This window comes from Puntigrus tetrazona, chromosome 5, assembly GCF_018831695.1.
Source record: "Puntigrus tetrazona isolate hp1 chromosome 5, ASM1883169v1, whole genome shotgun sequence".
In the NCBI taxonomy this organism is placed as follows: Eukaryota; Metazoa; Chordata; class Actinopteri; order Cypriniformes; family Cyprinidae; genus Puntigrus; species Puntigrus tetrazona.
Window position 1 is genome coordinate 27,109,473 of NC_056703.1, and position 16,018 is coordinate 27,125,490.

A 16,018-nucleotide genomic window follows, 5' to 3' on the forward strand; every position below is an offset into this window, starting at 1 on the left:
TGAGTCTGGTTTCTCCCAAGGTTTTTTTTTCTCCATTCTGTATGCATGGGGTTTTGTTCTTTTGCCGCTGTCGCCTCTGGCTTGCTTTGTTGGGGACACTTAACTTCTAGTGATTTAACGTCGAATTGATTACAGAGAGCGCCTCTGCATTTAATAAGAAATTGGTCACTCGCCATTATACATCCCTGTCATTGTAACTTCTACCTTATACTGTACAGTGCTTTGATGCAACCTGTGTTGTTAAAAGCGCTATATAAATAAAAATGTTTGATTGACTGATTGATCCGCCAATATATTCATAAGTGTACGTTTACTAATAAAAAAAACTACTTTGTGGATTTGTTGACTGAAATATGCATTTATATTGACAGTATCAGAAACTCTGTAAATAAGAAAGCTGCGAACTGTACAATATATTTATTTGTTTCATACTTGCATACATGTGCATATATTACATGTATACAAATTTTAATTGAGGCTCTGGATCTCTTCCTGTCTGCACCTCCCTGTAACTCCTTCTTTCTTACCTCCTCCTGGGGGCCATCCTCCACCAGAACCTCCTCCCAAGCTCCTGCTTTTGTTTTGTCTCTTCAGTGCGAGGACGCACCTTCCGGGAGGGGGCGATATGTCACGCCTTTGGACTCTTTTTGTTGTTGTTTTTTGTCATGTGTTCTGTGTGCCCTACCTTCAGTTCTAGTTAATTGTCTTTGTTGTCTTCAGCCGTGTTCAGGCGCCAAAATGTAACAGCTCTTCTCTATATTAAAGAAACTGCCTGCTACAATTATATTATTTTTTATTAAGGACCCATCAGCCATTTTGTGAATCGCACCTTAAATAAGTACAAACTTCCATAGGTGAACCATAGCTACAAAAGAAACCATAACATCAAAAGAATACCTAAGATCGTGTAATTTTTTAACATGCCATAATCAAACACTACACAAATGATTAAGTTTGCATATAGACCAACAGAATTCAAGGTCTTTTCATAAATGTCTCTGATACTTATCAAAACAGAAGCTGTAGTTGATGATGATAACCTTGTTGAGGCTTGATAATGTCCAAAAGTTCACAGCTTAGTAACCATCAGGTTTGAGTCCAACCTCCAGACGACATAAAAGTTCATCAAGTGTGTCCATCAAGTTCAGATACCGCTGTGAAACCACCCTTCATATGTCCTCAATGGCCACCTTAGCAGCACAAAAGGCCAATATCCAAAGGTTCTTGGTGATAGGGCTTCAAATGTTAAGGCTTCTCAAACAGAACTCTTTACCACAAAACAAAGATACATGGGGAGCAGACCATGCTTCTTCCAAAACAATCTCTTCCTCTACTGCCCCACAATTAGAGATTTTATTCCCCTAGAGCCCCTAGAGGACGGTAGTATAACTACAATAACTCCAAATATATAGTGACAGAACTATGGGTTCCACAACTATTCAGTTGGTCCGATCGTCGAGGTCCATACGTGTGGTTTATGTTCTGCCTGCCTGTTTTTGTAGATTATTATTTTGCCCGTTTAAGAGAAATAAATTTATTTTACTTGTCAAAGTGCTCCTTTACTCTAAACCACACCCGCATGAGCCTCAGTGCTCGGGGCGCCGTGGAGAGACTGTCTGGAATCAGAGAAGCGTGTCGCCGAGGTGCAGCTTTATCTTCTGCTCACTTCTAAGTGCAACCTCCTATATAGACTACAGGTGCAAGTCAACACTTTTTGGGAAAGTCCTGCACAGCTGAGACCTCCCCTTCAAGAAGCTCATTATAAAAACACAGCCATCTTATCAGTCTGCTCTTCTGCTAAGATCTTTCTAAGATGTCCTCCTCTCCACGTCGCGGGGAACTCAGCACTCAACGATAAGATTCCTATTCTTCAAAGTTCTTACTAATACATATTTTATCTCTGGCTATACTTTAACTAAATGCTACATATATCATACCTAATGTCTTTTCTCAATAAACTACTTTTACACATGATGCTGTTGTGGTCTTTCTTTCTACTATTCAATAAAGTGAATACAATACCATGTGTACTGTGTATCTTATAAATACTTATCAAATAAAAGAATACAATATTCTGTGTGGTCTCTTCTTCTAGATAAATCATTAACACATCACAATGTGTTTACAATACACAAGGTATCACTCAAATAAACAAGGCAAACTTTATAAAATTGGGAAAACTTCCCGTTTTTCTCAACAAAATATATGATGCACTTATTACCAATATTGATATAAATCAATTCATTTTAGCAGGCTCATTAAAAGCATTTAAACACTTTTCCTTACAAACCATGAAAACATTTTTAATCCTGTTCTTAACATGCAATTTAAAATGACCCAAAGCAAATAAATGCAAGCCAAAGCAATTAACCCGAAGGAGAAAACAATCAAGTGGACAAATTTCAACAACAGTACAACTCTAGAGCAGAAGTACTTGAGGAATGAAGTATCCAGCCAGTACTGAGTCTCGACTCCGCCAGACGCGGTGCAGTCAGAGGAAAGATGTTGCTCACTCTCTGAGTTTCATGAAGAACTGCATCTGTGTAAGGCATTTTGACTTGTCTACTAAACATGGCTGCCGCCACTTGCCGATTACACAGTCGATTTCATCTTGAACTTTCTCTGTGAAAAAGACAACAATTAAAACAGTTTAGTGCATTTTAACAATCATATACAGTGCAGTATTGTGACTCACATTATGAAATATTCCCAAAGAAAATTTCCACAAAGCTGTACTTCATCCTCAGGCCATCCAAAGATGCAGACCATTTGATTCTTCATCAGAACAGATCTGGAGAAATTTAGCATTACATCACTTGCTCACCAAGAGATCCTCTGCAGGAATGGATGAAAAAAAAACATCACAATAATCCATAGGAAATCCAAACCACTCCGGTCCAACAATTAATATAGGTAAAGCTAAAAGCTGCGTGGTTTGCAAGACACAAAATCATTCAAATGTTTTAAAATGTTACTTCTGTCCTCTATCCATAATATTGCCTGTTTCAATTCTCTTGGTAGATTTTGATATGAGAGAACAACACTGATACATGAACCTCGGCAAACCACATATAGAAAAGTCGACTCTATGCAATATTTTCAAGCAAAAACTTGAATTAACGACATTGAAGCAGGATGTCCTCTTTGGGCAGAAATCATCTTGCTTCGGATAAACTGAACTGTCATGAGAGAAACTGCAACGACTCTGGCCTTTTAACAACAAAACGATTTTGCATTTTTGGATTAAACTTACTGTTGCTAAAAAGTAAATAGAGAAAGAGGGGGTCTTAAGAGTATGTTTGGTCTCAAGAGCTGCTCTACTACCATCTGCTGGTGATAATGTACCTTGTCAGATATTTATCATGCTTATCATGTCTTGAAATGCTACTCTAGCTTATGTTGGGGAACTTTGTTTTTAGAAATTAGTAATAATAGAGCCATTCGTACTGTTTTACAAGGAGAAATTGTTACTGTGCCTGATATTTTGCCTCACTGAAAATTTGATTTGCTGGAGAAAAGTATGGATGTAACCACAGATATATCACACGGATAAGATTTAAACCTTTATTTCTTATTTTCTTATTCATAGATTGTATCCAGTCATCCAGTCATTGTTAATAGGAAGGTAAAATGCAAATTGTATTTTTGTAATGAATATGAGGAAACTTATTTTGGGATATATTAATATATTAGTAAGAATATTCGTTGTTTCAAACATTTTCTCTTATATGGGAAAATGTAATGAATTCTTTTACTTATTCTATTGACCAAATTATATATTCATAAGTGTACATTTACTAATAAAAACTATTTTGTGGATCTGTTGACTGAAATATGCATTTATATTATATTAAACTCTGTAAATAAGAAAGCTGCAAGGACTGTACAATATATTTATTTGGTTTCATACATACAGTACATGTGCATATATGTATATCTTGTGACTGAATGGACATACAAAATAAAACAATGTGTACTCAAATCATTTATATACATTGAAGATGACAAATTTTAATTGAGCATCTCTCTTGTTTGTCTTCAAAATTGACTCGCTGGCTCCGTTTGTCTTGAGGTGACCTCGCTGGCCCCGGTGTCTTTTGATGACCCCCACTGACCCTTTGTGTCTTCTGGTCTCCTCCCACCTGCCCCGGTGTATTGTGATGACCCACACTGACCCTGGTGTCTTTTGTGACCCTCGCTGGTCCCGGTGTCTTTTGGTGACACTCACTGGTCCTGGCGCCTTTTGGTCACCTTCACCTGCTCCGGTGTTTTGCCATGACCCTGACTAGCCCTGGTGTCTCACTCATTCTGGTGACCTTCTACTCTCCTACTTCTGGTCTCTATTCCTGAAGTGGCCTCTTCACTCTCCATGTCATTGCTACATGACAAAATGAACAAGAAATAGATCAAAATCTGTGTTTTGTCACTCAACATTTAACTTATTTAAACTCAGTCTGACCAAACTCTTCATTACTAGGTTACATGGGCACCAAACTAGATCTTTTTCACCAACCTACTGTACCTGCAAGTGCATGAGCAAAGATTTCTCCAAAAACCTCTCATTCTTTTTCTTAGTCGCCCAAGTCTTCCAATTTTAGGCATCTTTAATCTGGAAAAAAACAAACAGAACAAACATGAAAACAAACTAATAAACACTACAATAAATGACATACAATAAACTCAGCATCATATATGTGCATGTTGTATGTGATCTGTGCATGCATTTAATTAACAATGGTTTTTAGCGGCATATATCCGCACAAGTGTGTGTGTGTGTGTGTGTGTGTGTGTTCAGCATGTACTTGGTCTCTGAGAGCGGCAAATGTGGGACACACTCTTCATTAGTCCATTTGCTATCGTCCTTAAACACACAAATACATTTTCAACCGTTTTCAATCTCTTAGATATATATTTGAAACTTGACTCATAACGTGGTATAAACTCACTGCTGAGTTACTGGTGGATGCATGAGGGTACATGTTTGGCAGCAGGTGGATCAGGCTGTCTCAGCAGGTGCTCTATCAAAGCAGTACACTGTCCCTGTTCTTCAAACATGGTGGGGCCAGAAGGAACGCTGCAACGCATAAATAACAAATACATGTCACCTTACTAAATACACCATACACCCCGCCTTCATTTCATGACTGGTCTCTGTGTCTTATACTGTTCTGAAGACTTGTGCAGGTAATTTTAGACACCTTTATGCTATTCTGTAACTATATTAGCTGAATGCATACACACAAACACTTACTAAAAGATGCTGGGTCCAAAACTACTGACAAATCTGTAGATGTCATCAAATTTAGATTACTCTCAGCAGCAACACGGACAGGAAGAACATTAGGTAGCAGAGGACATTAAAATGTTCCTCTGGAAGGCTGTTCAGCACAGTCCTCAGAGCCTGATTCAGTTCTTCCTTTTGAATCTGCAAGATGTTGGACCTGATAAATCTGTGTGTCTTACTCAGCACGCTTACCGCCACCACCTCAACTTCTCTTACCCTGAACACCTCCAGCAGCTGCGTCCTGTGTGACTCTGAATGAGTCCGCCAGGCAATTCCCTGAGGAAAACTTTCAATAAGGAGGCCCCATGTAAACATCCTATCGTCAAATTCCGGAAAGCCTCCTTCATCAAACGTTTTCTCAGTTTCATGCAGCGCTTTAGTGACCCGCTAACTCTGGAAACAGGCGGGTGGCACTTAGGCCTAAACACACACGCACATTTTACAAAGACCCACACACAACCTCTACGTGCAAGTGACAAACACTGAGGAGCACAGTCAAACACTCACCGTGCTTCTCCACAATCTCCACTACGTGTGTGAACACCAGAGGAAGACTCTGCCTCATCTGTCCTCTCTTCCTCAGGCTGATGAGGGGCACACCGAACACGGCCCTTGGTGTTTCCACCTGCACAAGACAAAAGTTCAGCAATGAAAAATTAAAAATCAGGAAGGTGTGCCTTTAATAGTCAGAAAACATTGTGTTTCTTCACCTGCACTAACACCAATATGCAGAATGCAGTTTGTTAATCATAATAGACGAACGATGTATGACAATTCAATAACACAACAAGTTTATTACTGAACATTCAGCATTCGTAGGCTAAATTGTTAGTGATCTGTTGTGTGCAGGGCGATACTCACACACACTGGTAAAACACCAACCGATCCCATTTCAGGAAAGGATGTTCTTCAGTGTGCGGGTTCACAACGAACCAAGCCGCAGTCAAAAACGGAAAAAGGGTCAAAACCGGGAGTCCAAACCGAGTCAAAATCGAGCGCCAAAAACGGAAAAGGGTCAAAACCGAGAATCAATATCAAAAATCCGGAAGGTAGTCAAAAAAAGGCGAAATGCAATAACTGGAAGAAATGATCACCATGGAAACTCGTCAATAGCACCAACCACAACAATCGTCAAACTTCCCAACAAAGAATTCTAAAAAGAATGCCCGTATGTAGCTGCTGCGCTTCCTCACGCCATGATTCTACAGACGTAGTTGTCTAGTTGTGCTGGATTCATGGATGTTTTTTGTATTTCTTAATTATTTGTTGAATGGTTTATGGGAATAAGTAGATTTTAGATTGATTACACGCTACAATATACAGCATAATTTTCACATTTGAATTGTATTAACATTTTACAATCTAAACATCTTTACAAAAATTACATTCATAATGCACATGTCCTTGTGTCACGCTCTTTGACTCTTTTGTTGTCGTTTTTGTCTTGTACCATGTGCTCTGTGTGCCCTACCTTCTCTTCTAGTTAATTGTCTTTAATTTCTTCAGCCGTGTCTTGTTAATTTAGTGATTACCTTGTGTATTTAAGTCCTGTGTTTTGAGTTCACGTTTGTCCGATCATCAAGGTCCTTACGTGTGGCTAATGTTCTGCCTGCCTGTTTAGTCTTTTTACTTGTCGAAGTGTTCTCTTACGCTAAACCCCACCCGTGACAACGAATGTCGCGCGATTTTTCCCTTTTTTTTTTTTTTTTTTTTTTTTTTGTCATGGATTACCCTATAATGACCCCGAACTTCTCATGCTGCTGGAGCAGGAGGATCGCTTCTCTCGAGGGTTATACGGAGATCTTCCTCATTCTCGCGAACGATTCGCGCTACCCGGACAGCTTCCTCTGCTAGATCCACTTCCGAGGATTAAACGCTTCCACACGAGCGGCTGTCCGGGACGGCCTCGAGAGAGTGGGTGCTGGCGCTGTGCACCCGCCCATGACTGTTCAGCCCGTGGACAACGCACACCAGCCCCACTCCAGATCCAGAGCCCAGCCCATCATCCCCGCGTCGCGGAGCCCAAGCCTGAGACCACCGATGGCGGAGTCTGGCACGCACCACGGAGCCATCGCCAAGAGAGCGACCGAGCCGCGGAGCGCCACCGACCCGAGCCGATCGCGACAGACCAGGTGCGTGAGCCGCAACAGAGCTCGCCACGGTGGAGACAGCCGAGTGGAGCTCCGCCACTGCACATCGGCTGACGATGAGCTGATTATCCACCTGGGGCTGCTGGATGATGTCGACCTGGACTTAGACTGGGCCTCCTGTATCCAGAGTTCCTGTTCCCGCTCAGCCGCCCTGAATACCTGCCTCAAGGGCGCCCCTAGAGACTGTTCCCAGAAGCTCACCCAGTGCTCGGCGCAGCCAACGCCGCCACCAGTGTCTATGATGCAACTTTTATTCAAATTCAAATTCAAATTCAAATTTTATTTGTCACATACACATACATACATGGTAACGACATGCAGTGAAATGTTCTTACAAACCGTCTCAGCATCAAAATAGAAACAAATTTAAATGTATATATAAATATAAAATATAAGAAATATATATAAAAAGAAGTGTGCAAAAGTAGAATATAAAAAAAAAATAAAATAGAATATAAATATAAAGTATAAGATATAAAGTGTAAAGTGTAAGTGTAAAGTGGCTGTGCAATGTCCAGTGCAAAGTGGCTAGTGCAATTGTCCAAATGTAAGTGGCGTAGTATCTGGGGAAAGAGGGGTGAACATGGGAATTCGGTATTTAGGTGCTGTGTTCTCTGGTTCAGACTCAATGGCTCATGGAAGAAGCTTCTCCTCATTCTCTCTGTGTTTGCCTTCAGGGAACGTAAAGCGCTTTCCTGAACGCAGCAGAGAAAAGAGTCCATTGTTGGGATGGCTGAGGTCTTCCACGATCTTCCTGGCCCTGGTACAGCACCGCTTGTTGTAGATGTGCTGCAGCACAGGGAGCTCAGTGCGTGATGGTGCGCTTCAGCTGACCGCACTCACCTCTGAAGGGCTCGCCAGTCCTGCATGGTGCTGTTTCCAAACCAGGAGGTGATGTTTCCCGCCAGGACACTCTCGATGGTGCAGGTGTAAAAGTTCCTGAGCACCTGAGATGGGAGTCTGAAGTCCCTTGCGCCTCAGATGGTATAGACGCTGCCGGGCCTTCTTCACCAGGGTGTTGATGTGACAGGACTCAAGACAGGTCCTGGGCGTGATGTGAAACACCCAGGTACCGAAACTGTCCACTCTCTCCACTGGGGTCCCGCTGATCTTGATGGGATGGTAAGAGCGCACCTGCTTCAGGCTGAAGTCCACTATTAACTCCCTTTGTTTTGCTGACGCTCAGGAGAAGATTGTTCTCCTGACACCATCTCTCCAGGTTGTTGATCTCCTGAAGGTAGGCCATCTCATCGTTGTTGGCGATCAGGCCCACCACGACAGTGTCGCCAGCAAATTTAATGATGGTGGTGGAGTTTGTAGTGGCCACACAGTCATGTGTGTACAGCGAGTACAGCAGGGGCTCAGAACACAACCCTGAGGGGCTCCAGTGCTGAGAGTGAGGGAGGATGAGGTGTGTTTTCCCATCCAGATGGCTTGTGGTCTGTTGTCAGGAAGTTGGTGATCCAGTGACGCAGGGATGGGCTGAGTCCCAGGACCTCCAACTTCGAGGTGAGCGTGGAGGGAACTATGGTGTTGAACGCTGAACTATAGTCCACTTAACAGCATTTTCACATAGTTCCCTTCCTAAAACCCAGGTGGCTTGTGGTTGTGTGGAGGAGGTGTGTGATGGCATCCTCCGTGAGACCGGTTTTGGCGTGTAAGCAAACTGTAGTGGGTCGAGTGTGTCCGGTAGTGATGCGGTGATGAAGTCTCTGACGAGTCTCTCAAGCACTTCATCACTACAGACGTCAGAGCTACAGGGCGGTAATCATTAAGGCAAGATGGTTGAGGTTTCTTCGGCACAGGAACAATGATGGACTCTTTGAAACACGAGGGGACTACAGACTGTTTCAGGAGAGATTAAATATCTCAGTGAACACCGGTGCTAGCTGGTCAGCACAGGCCTCAGAACCCGACCTGTGATGCCGCCAGGTCCTGCTGCCTTCCTGGTGTTCACTCTCCTGAATGCCCTCTCTTACGCCAGGTTCGAATGGTGAACGCGATTTTCTCCGGCTCTCTCGGCGTAGCGTGTTGTTCATCATGCGCCAGCGGCGCTTAGCGTGATTAGCGTGATTAGCTGCAGCCTCAAACGAGCATAAAGGTGTTTAGCCTGCCTGCCAGAGAAGCATCCGCGCCTCCACTCTGGAGGTTGGCGCTTTATAGTCCGTGATGTTTCTCAGTCCCTGCCAAAGGCTCCTAGAGTCACTGTGTTGAAACTGTGACTCAAGTTTCTCCCGTAGCGCCTCTTTGCCTCCTTTTACCGCTTCTGCGCACGCCGCATGACGCAGCCTTGTATTCAGACATATCCCCATTGACAATCCCCGATTATAGGCTGCGGAGCGGGATCTCAGAGAGTCGCGGATAGTTTTGTCTACCCACGGCTTCTGGTTGGGAAACGCCCTGATGACGGTTTTCTACCGTGTCATCCGCTAGTTTCCCCGATGAATCCCACCACCGCCTGCGGAACACGCTTGACGCCCTCGGAGCTACACCTGAACATGGCCCAGTCTGGCGCCATCCAAAGCGCCCTGCAGAGCGCCACCGAATGGTCAGTCCAGCGTGACACCTCCTCTGTACCGGGCTTCCTGTTTCAGCCTCTGTTTGTAAACAGGCACGCAGGAAAATGGCGGCATGGTCCGATTTACCAAACGGTGGGCAATGATTTTGCCTTGTAGCTGTCTCTGAAAGGTGTGTAACAGTGATCCAGTGTCCTTTCGCCCCTGGTGGGGCAGGTGATGTGCTGGTGAAAGTTCGCAGTGCGCGCTGAGGTTTGCACTGTTAAAATCCCCAGCACAATGAGTGCAAGGCCCCGGTGTTGTGACTGGTGTGTTGTGAGGTGGTCGTGTAAATCCCATATTGCAGCGTCCCGTGTCCGCTTGAGGTGGAATATAAACGGCGCTGACTATGACCGAGCTGAATTCCCGTGGAAGATAGAAAGGGCGACATTTGATGGTCAGAAGTTCCAGGTTTGGTGTGCAGGAGCGTGAGAGAAGAACAACGCCGCTTGTCGCACCAGCGGTTGTTCACCATCAGACACACTCCACCTCCCGTGTCTTCTCCCGACTCCATTGTTCTGTCCATGTAAACGGAGAAAACTCGGCCGGTTGTATGGCGTGGTCCGTACCGCTTGGTTCAGCCATGTCTCGTGAAGCAGAGGAGGTTGCAGTCCCGAATGTCTCTCTGGAACTTGATCCTTGCCCTGAGGTCATCGAGCTTGTTTTCCAGAGACTGGACGTTGGCTAACAGGACACTAGGTAGGGGAGCTGTGTGAGCGTGCCTCAACCTCAACCTATCACCCTCCCACCCTTGCCACACGCCGTCGATGGATCCACCACAAAAGAAAGCTTTCTATGTAATCTTCCTGACTTCTCAATTCCTTAGCACATCCAATACGACGCAAAAACTTGATATTACAAACTATGCACTCTTTTTCCAACAATTTAGATACAGTTGCTCTCTTTGCACTTAAAGATGGAAGAAAACAATCTGACTCCATGGTATAATGAAAACACACGGACCCTAAAGAGAGCAGCCCGGAAAATGGAGCGAGGTGGAGAAAAACTAAATTAGTAGTATTTCATTGCTCAAGGGAGAGTATTCTGTCATAGAGAAAAGCATTAAAAATTGCATCCCTTTTAGAAGAAAACAAACAAAACCCCGGTATTTATTCAGTACAGTAACTAAATTAACTAAACGTCAACAGGTGCTAATTTTTATGCAAGAGTATAGCTGCAATGAGTTCATGAATTTCTTTATCCCTAAGATTGATACCATCAGAGATAAAATTGTAACTATGCAGCCCACAACTACAGTTTCACATCAGATAGTGAGCGCTCGGTCCCCTGAGGAAAAATTACACTCCTCTACTATAGGAGAAGAAGACTTGTACAAACTTGTTAAATCATCTAAACCAGCAACATGTATGTTAGACCCTATTCCATCTAAACTATTAGAAGGTTTGCTTCCTGAAGTCATAGATCCCATTTTGACCATTATTAATACATCATTGTCATTAGGATATGTTCCCAAAACCTTCAAACTGGCTGTAGTTAAGCCTCTTATTAAGAAAGCACATCTTGATCCCAAAGACTTAGTAATTTATAGATCAATCTCTAATCTCCCTTTCTGTCAAAGATACTAGAAAAGGTAGTATCCTCACAACTCTATTCCTTTTAGAAAAAAATGGTGTCTGCGAGGATTTCCAATCAGGTTTTAGACCGCACTCATAGTACTGAGACTGCTCTCATTAGAGTTACTAATGACCTGCTTCTATCATCGGATCGTGGTTTTATCTCGTTATTAGTGCATTAGAGGAAGCGCCTTAGCATGGTTTAAATCATATCTATCTGACCGCTATCAGTTTGTAGCATTAAATGAGGAGGTATCATATCGCTTCAAAAGTGAAATATGGAGTTCTCAAGGCCCAGTGCTAGGACCGCTACATTTTCAACCTGTACATGTTACCTCTGGGAGATATTATCAGGAGTCATGGTGTGAGCTTTCACTGCTATGCTGATGATACTCAGCTCTATATTTCAGCGCAGCCTGGTGATACACACCAACTTGAGAATCTAACAGAATGCATAGTCGATATAAAAAAACTGGATGATGAGTAACTTCCTAATGCTAAATTCTGAAAAACAGAGGTGCTAATAATTGACCTAAAAACCCACACATAATAATCTAGAACACAGTCTAACACTTGATGGCTGCTCTGTTAATTCTTCATCATCAGTTAGGAATCTAGGTGTGCTGTTGACAGCAATCTTTCCTTCAAAACCATGTTTCTAGCATCTGTAAAATGTGTTTTTTCCATTTTAAAAATATATCTAAATTACGACTCTATGCTTTCAACCTCTAATTCATGCGCTTATGACCTTGAGGTTAGATTATTGTAATGCTTAATTGGGTGGTTGTTCTGCACGCTTAATAAACAAACTTCAGCTAGTCCAAAACGCAGCAGCCAGAGTTCTTACTTAGAACTAGGAAGTATGATCATATTAGCCCGGTTCTGTCAACACTGCACTGGCTCCCTATCAAACATCGAATAGATTTTAAAATCTTATTAATTACCTATAAAGCCCTGAATGGTTTAGCTCTCAATACTTGAGCGAGCTCTTATCACATTATAGTCCTGCACGTCCGCTGCGTTCTCAAAAGTCTGGCCATTTGATAATACGAGAATATCAAAATCAACTGCGGGCGGCAGATCCTTTCCTATCTAGCACCTAAACTCTGGAACAATCTCCCTAACTCTGTTCGGGAAGCAGACACACTCTGCCAGTTTAAATCTAGATTAAAGACACATCTTTTTTAACTTAGCCTACACATAACACCCCAACATACTTTTTTATTATTCAAACTGCTAAAGGATTTTTTAGGATTTAGATTTGCTGGAACCGGGAACACTATTTCTAAAATACGTATGTACTTGTGACATCGTGAAAAGAATGGCATCTACGCTAATATTAGTCCTGTCTCTTTTCAATCTGTTTTCACAGTTTGTATCCAGACTAGATGGTGGATCAGCACACAGAGATTATGTTCATCAGAGACCAGAAAACCTAGATGCACGTGGATCACCAGATCCTGATGCACACACACACACACTTCATTTACACTATCTGACACAGCTGCGTTTAAAATTGAACTTGAACTTGAACCCCAACTGAGTCTGGTTTCTCCCAAGGTTTTTTTCTCCATTCTGTATGCATGGGGTTTTGTTTCTTGCCGCTGTCGCTCTGGCTTGCTTTGTTGGGGACACTTAACTTCTAGTGATTTAACGTCGAATTGATTACAGAGAGCGTCTCTGCATTTAATAAGAAATTGGTCACTCGCCATTATACATCCCTGTCATTGTACTCTTCTACCTTATACTGTACAGTGCTTTGATGCAACCTGTGTTGTTAAAAGCGCTATATAAATAAAAATGTTTGATTGACTGATTGATCCGCCAATATATTCATAAGTGTACGTTTACTAATAAAAACTACTTTGTGGATTTGTTGACTGAAATATGCATTTATATTGACAGTATCAGAAACTCTGTAAATAAGAAAGCTGCGAACTGTACAATATATTTATTTGTTTCATACTTGCATACATGTGCATATATTACATGTATACAAATTTTAATTGAGGCTCTGGATCTCTTCCTGTCTGCACCTCCTGTAACTCCTTCTTCTTACCTCCTCCTGGGGCCATCCTCCACCAGAACCTCCTCCCAAGCTCCCGCTTTTTGTTTTGTCTCTTCAGTGCGAGGACGCACCTTCCGGGAGGGGGCGATATGTCACGCCTCTTGGACTCTTTTGTTGTTGTTTTTTGTCATGTGTTCTGTGTGCCCTACCTTCAGTTCTAGTTAATTGTCTTTGTTGTCTTCAGCCGTGTTCTGGCGCCAAAATGTAACAGCTCTTCTCTATATTAAAGAAACTGCCTGCTACAATTATATTATTTTTATTAAGGACCCATCAGCCATTTTGTGAATCGCACCTTAAATAAGTACAAACTTCCATAGGTGAACCATAGCTACAAAAGAAACCATAACATCAAAAGAATACCCAAGATCGTGTAATTTTTAACATGCCATAATCAAACACTACACAAATGATTAAGTTTGCATATAGACCAACAGAATTCAAGGTCTTTTCATAAATGTCTCTGATATTTATCAAAACAGAAGCTGTAGTTGATGATGATAACCTTGTTGAGGCTTGATAATGTCCAAAAGTTCACAGCTTAGTAACCATCAGGTTTGAGTCCAACCTCCAGACGACAAAAGTTCATCAAGTGTGTCCATCAAGTTCAGATACCGCTGTGAAACCACCCTTCATATGTCCTCAATGGCCACCTTAGCAGCACAAAAGGCCAATATCCAAAGGTTCTGGTGATAGGGCTTCAAATGTTAAGGCTTCTCAAACAGAACTCTTTACCACAAAACAAAGATACATGGGGAGCAGACCATGCTTCTTCCAAACAATCTCTTCCTCTACTGCCCCACAATTAGAGATTTTATTCCCCTAGAGCCCCTAGAGGACGGTAGTATAACTACAACAACTCCAAATATATAGTGACAGAACTATGGGTTCCACAACTATTCAGTTGGTCCGACTGCCGAGGTCCATACGTGTGGTTTATGTTCTGCCTGCCTGTTTGTAGATTATTATTTTGCCCGCTTAAGAGAAATAAATTTATTTTACTTGTCAAAGTGCTCCTTTACTCTAAACCACACCCGCTACGAGCTCAGTCGCTCGGGGGCGCCGTGGAGAGACTGTCTGGAATCAGAGAAGCGTGTCGCCGAGGTGCAGCTTTATCTTCTGCTCACTTCTAAGTGCAACCTCCTATATAGACTACAGGTGCAAGTCAACACTTTTGGGAAAGTCCTGCACAGCTGGAGACCTCCCTTTCAAGAAGCTCATTATAAAAACACAGCCATCTTATCAGTCTGCTCTTCTGCGAAGATCTTTCTAAGATGTTCTCCTCTCCACGCCGGGAACTCAGCACTCAACGATAAGATTCCTATTCTTCAAAGTTCTTACTAATACATATTTTATCTCTGGCTATACTTTAACTAAATGCTACATATATCATACCTAATGTCTTTTCTCAATAAACTACTTTTACACATGATGCTGTTGTGGTCTTTCTTTCTACTATTCAATAAAGTGAATACAATACCATGTGTACTGTGTATCTTATAAATACTTATCAAATAAAAGAATACAATATTCTGTGTGGTCTCTTCTTCTAGATAAATCATTAACACATCACAATGTGTTTACAATACAAGGTATCACTCAAATAAACAAGGCAAACTTATAAAATTGGGAAAACTTCCCGTTTTCCTCAACAAAATATATGATGCACTTATTACCAATATTGATATAAATCAATTCATTTTAGCAGGCTCATTAAAAGCATTTAAACACTTTTCCTTACAAACCATGAAAACATTTTTAATCCCGTTCTTAACATGCAATTTAAAATGACCCAAAGCAAATAAATGCAAGCCAAAGCAATTAACCCGAAGGAGAAAACAATCAAGTGACAAATTTCAACAACAGTACAACTCTAGAGCAGAAGTACTTGAGGAATGAAGTATCCAGCCAGTACTGAGTCTCGACTCGCCAGACGCGGTGCAGTCAGAGGGAAGATGTTGCTCACTCTCTGAGTTTCATGAAGAACTGCATCTGTGTAAGGCATTTTGACTCTGTCTACTAAACATGGCTGCCGCCACTTGCCGATTACACAGTCGATTTCATCTTGAACTTTCTCTGCGAAAAAGACAACAATTAAACAGTTTAGTGCATTTTAACAATCATATACAGTGCAGTATTGTGACTCACATTATGAAATATTCCCCAAAGAAAATTTGCCAAAGCTGTACTCATCCTCAGGCCATCCAAAGATGCAGACCATTTGATTCTTCATCAGAACAGATCTGGAGAAATTTAGCATTACATCACTTGCTCACCAAGAGATCCTCTGCAGTGAATGGATGAAAAAAAAAAAAAACATCACAATAATCCATAGGAAATCCAAACCACTCCGGTCCAACAATTAATATAGGTAAAGCCAAAAGCTGCGT

The 16,018-nt window shown here is 42.0% G+C and overlaps 1 long non-coding RNA gene across 1 annotated transcript in view; it reads right to left on the bottom strand.

Moving 5' to 3' along the window:
• Window positions 1–6,494: 6,494 nt before the first annotated feature.
• The window catches only part of LOC122344810, a 30,996-nt gene continuing 21,472 nt past the window's right edge, over window positions 6,495–16,018 (bottom strand). The window contains exon 3 of the long non-coding RNA XR_006250928.1: window positions 6,495–6,687. This is a non-coding gene — a long non-coding RNA (uncharacterized LOC122344810). The remainder of the gene's footprint in view (window positions 6,688–16,018) is intronic.